This window comes from Pinus tabuliformis, chromosome J, assembly GCF_031772625.1.
Source record: "Pinus tabuliformis cultivar Carrire ecotype Pingquan chromosome J, CPIR1, whole genome shotgun sequence".
In the NCBI taxonomy this organism is placed as follows: Eukaryota; Viridiplantae; Streptophyta; class Pinopsida; order Pinales; family Pinaceae; genus Pinus; species Pinus tabuliformis.
This window is the reverse complement of record NC_142295.1, coordinates 455,803,270-455,807,877: the sequence shown is the minus strand read 5'-3', so window position 1 is coordinate 455,807,877 and position 4,608 is coordinate 455,803,270.

The following is a 4,608-nucleotide window of genomic DNA, read 5'->3' as shown; positions in this document are numbered from 1 at the left end:
GACTTAAAAGAGGAATTTGAGAATTCATAAACTTGTATCAATTAGAGTATAAACCAATAAAGAGTGATCTCCATAACGTCAACCTTCAACCTTTGCTCTGATACCATGCTGGAAAATCAAGGAAAAATGTAAATTAAGGTTGATTTTCCTTCATGATAATTACTTGTGATATTTATTAGCATTATTTATTGTTTTTTTCTTCTTTCACCAAGCAATTACCATAATACAAGAATGTGAATATCACACAAAACAAAAAAATAACACAAGATATAGGCTCCAAGCCAGGGTAAAACCCAGAAAATTCTCTTCTTTTAAAATTAGATCAAAGTGATATATCCAAGACCCATGACCATAGGAAACTTTCAACCTCTAGATGCCAAGTCAAGCCCTCCTTCTGTTCAACAAATCCATCAATAGAAAAAGACCAAAAATATATGTAGTAATAGAGATAATATTCAAGGAATAACTTTTATTCTTTCAAGCTTCTTTCTCATAGAATTCGACCCTCCTTCTCTTTCCTTTTTTGTGAAATTTCATACCAAAATCATCCAATAATTGTATGCCCAAATGAGTTAAGCTCACCCTCTATTTATATTGTTTATAGGGGCTCAAATAGAGATGTCTTTTGGGCAAGGCCAACATAAAAGGTAGGGTTGAATTGGCATCTTGAGGGATTTTTCACCCGAATTAAAACTTTTAAAAATTCTTTTTACTTTTTCTTTTCAAAGTCCAAATGGGACTTAACTATTTGAATCATGACAAATATTCTTTTTAACTTTGACAAACCCTAGAAGAACAAAGAACATGCTTGATCTAGATGACCAATTAACTTGAGCATGAAACCATGCTTTAAAAAATGATATTTATATTTCTTCTTTTTCATTTTACATAAATTATATAATGACATAAGTACAATGGCAATTATGAATATCGGACCTAGTTACATTTTACAACATGTAGTAGGATGTCTACTACGTTCATCTAAATGTTGCAATTAGTCATATCTTGGGTGTTGTTGTGAAACAACTACTGCTTGTTAAGGAAAATGTCTTTGTAGTATTGTAGGTTTTTGATCACCTCTTGATTGGCCATTATGGTTACCAATAACCTTTTTCATGCATTTCAATTCAGAAATTTGGGGGAAATTATGGGTGTAATTTCCGTACTCACCAGAGAGAGCACAAGGATAGTTAGTCCATGGACCATTATTCTTGCCCTATTTTTGTAGGTTGTTAGGGACTTGGTTTGGATTTTAGGATTGATTAGGAGCATTTCCCCCTTACTTCATGTGTGTTTTTTTGCTATGGGTTACCTCCGTATGTTTGGTTTCGCTTTTGTTTGTTTTCTACTTTTTTCTTCTTGTTATTAGAGGAGTTGGAAGTATTGAGTTGTTGAAAAGCATATTGTTTTTGAGGGAAATATGGTTGAACAAAGTTAACCCCCACATTTTGTCGAGGATGTGGGGGGTTAGAATTTTGTTAACATTGGAAAGGATTATTGGAAGCTTGACAACACTAAGAGGGGGATGAATTAGTATTGTGCCCAGGTCAATATTTTACCGTTTTTTTCTTTCTTTAACAATTAGTCGATTCATTCATTTACTAGCAGCAACTCTATGCACAATATACAAGCATATTACTCATGCATAACCAAGTAAACAATTATAAGTATATAAACATCAAGGAACATAGAACAATATCACCATGAGACACAAAATGTAAGGCAGAAACCCAAAGGGAGAAAACCACCATCCACTTCTTCTATACTTTGTCTTCTTTTCATTAATCAAAATGTCATTTTATATATGCATTGACCACCAACATTGTGTAAGACAAAACTTTCTAATCATTTAAACAACCCTTGCTTCTGGCCACTACCTAATGGAATCCATCACTTCCTTAACTTTGTATACCACCACCTACTGGAAGCCACTACTCCCACGATTTTGTTGGTCACCACTTGTTGTATGCCCCAACACCCAATAGTCTATCCAAACACCACTAGATGGAAGCCACTACTCCCAAGTTCTCAGGCCATTACCTGAAGGATGCCACTACATCCCGAATCAATAAGCCATCACTTACCTTATTAAAGGCCCCAACCTTTAAGCTCTCTTGTGGACCTCGTTTTACAATGTTCCATACTAGATACACCTACAACAAACTCAAACAATCATGGGCCTCATTTCATCCCATTTTCATATTGGACCCACAATAAACTCTATTCTCATCAACAATACATCTCAGTGTAAAACCCTCACAACAACATACATTCAAATATTCTGAACAACAACAATACAAATTTCATGGCATCAATATAAACTCACTGCACATACAAACCCCAACAACACGATATAGTAGCAATAGATGAAACTAACAAACCCCAAAAACACCATATACAAGAATCAAGCTAATACTTCGGCAATACAATTACATGGCAGCCACATCAAAATATTAATAGTAGCATATAAAATTTCTGCAACAATATAATGCTACAACTCCATAAACATAATTCCTTGCATCAACAACAATGTTTTCAAACCCCAACAATAATATAACAAACATTGTCAATATTTTTACATAATTCCAAAATTGGATCTGCATTTCAAATAAACAAAACGATCATTCTAATGCTCCTTCTTTCTAAATCTTAGCCATACAATTTGAGACTTTCTTTCATTATGCATCAGGGGTATTTGTTTTTCTCCAAACACATAGCATCTAAAAAAAATTCTCTGATCCACAACAACTCATTTTAAAACAATTTACCCATGTCACAAATTAGACCACATCAATGCATTAATTATCTTCCACTTCATCATTATGACCAAATCATTTAGGACCAAAAAAAGTAATTAATCATGACCAATTAAAAACTATGGACCCCAAATTTTTCAACGCCAGATTTGCAAACGCCAAATTTGTGAACACCAAATTTGTGAATGCCAAATTCCTAAACACCAAATTTGTGAATTCCAAATTTATAAACACCAAATTTGCGAATACCAAATTTGTGAATGCCAAATTTGTGAACGCCAAATTTGCGAATGCCAAATTTCTTAATGCCAAATTTGTGAACGCCAAATTATCAAATGCCAAATTTGCGAACGCCAAATTTCTAAATGCCAAATTCACGAATGCCAAATTTCTGAATGCCAAATTTTTGAACGCCAAATTTGCAAGCATGAGAATTTATCAAATTCATACTCCTTTGTTCAGAACTGTTGCCAACTTCTTCAACATCTTTCCCATCAATTATACAACCTCCAGACACCTCTGCAACACCCATAACACTTTAGAATTCAATAATCACATCATGCAAGCTCCGGAAGCCCGTTGACATCAATGTTAAGCTCAGCTGGCTCACTCTCCATGACATCAATGCTAACACCATGCTTCCAACCAGGGAAATATGGATTTATTTGTGTAGTATTTACATAAGATTGTTAGGATGTCAACACCATCAAAGTTACACATGGGTTGGTTATTGACCTGCATAGGAGTATTATGATAGTACCTTCTTGTTATGGGTGAGGGAATGATGGAGATGATCCATATGAATTTCCCTTATAAGGAATTTGGTTCCCTTACTGGTGTTGGTATTAATGGATGCCTTTAGTAGTCCATGCCCCCATATTTTCTTGTTGAAAGGTTGAGGTCATGGATCATCTGGGATTATCATATAAAAGTACCCTGATTGTGCATAAATGAACTCAATCTCTTGAGAATTTTTTATGGACTCTGCGGCGTGGTGGTGGAAACCTCCTTTGTTATTACAAAAAAGAGGGGCATGAGGAAAAATTTTAAAAGACGTTTTTTGGGAACTTCAATTTTGTAGATGTTGAGGTGTTTGTGCCACTCAGGGATATGGTCCATGATGTGATTGGAGCACATATGTTGAAACTTTGGGAATCATTCTAACCCTATATCAATATGGACAAGGAGTTGGCAAAAAGTGAAAAACTATTTGGATAGAGATTCAAATGTGTTGTGGGATACTTCCTTCTTATTGATGTACCATTTAGTTGAGGGACCAGTAAAGGTGTGTTGGAAGAGCCTCAATTGAACTAATCCATTCATGATGTTATTTGAAGAACAATGACAGATGAAAGGTCATCACATGGTTCACAAGATCTTCCGCATGTTTCCCTTCAAACTTTGGTATGTCTGAAGGTAATTTGGTAGGCATGGCCTGCTATGTAACATCATGAGTTATAGGATCTTTTGTCAACTTAGAAAGATAAATGGGATTTAATGAACGGAAAAATGGAAGGTTACGTGTAGGGGTGCCCATACTTATGTAAACTGTGTGAGATGAAGGGCTATTTTGAGCTAATTAAGTTGCTAGAAAAATGGCACCAAGGATGGAAGAGCCTAGTAAAGCTAGGTTAAGTGGTGATATTTGTGAGGAAGGTCAAGTATGCGAAGCTATAAGACCTGGCACTCCTCCTGCCAAAGGTGGGAGTCCTTGAAGGCATCTAAAGTGATGGGGTGCTAAATAGTCCTTTGTGGTCCTCAAGAAGGTGTATGAATGGTGAGGGGGATATCAAGTATGTAAATAAATGTATCAATACATAAACAAAAAAAAAAAGTAAGAAAACAAATGGTT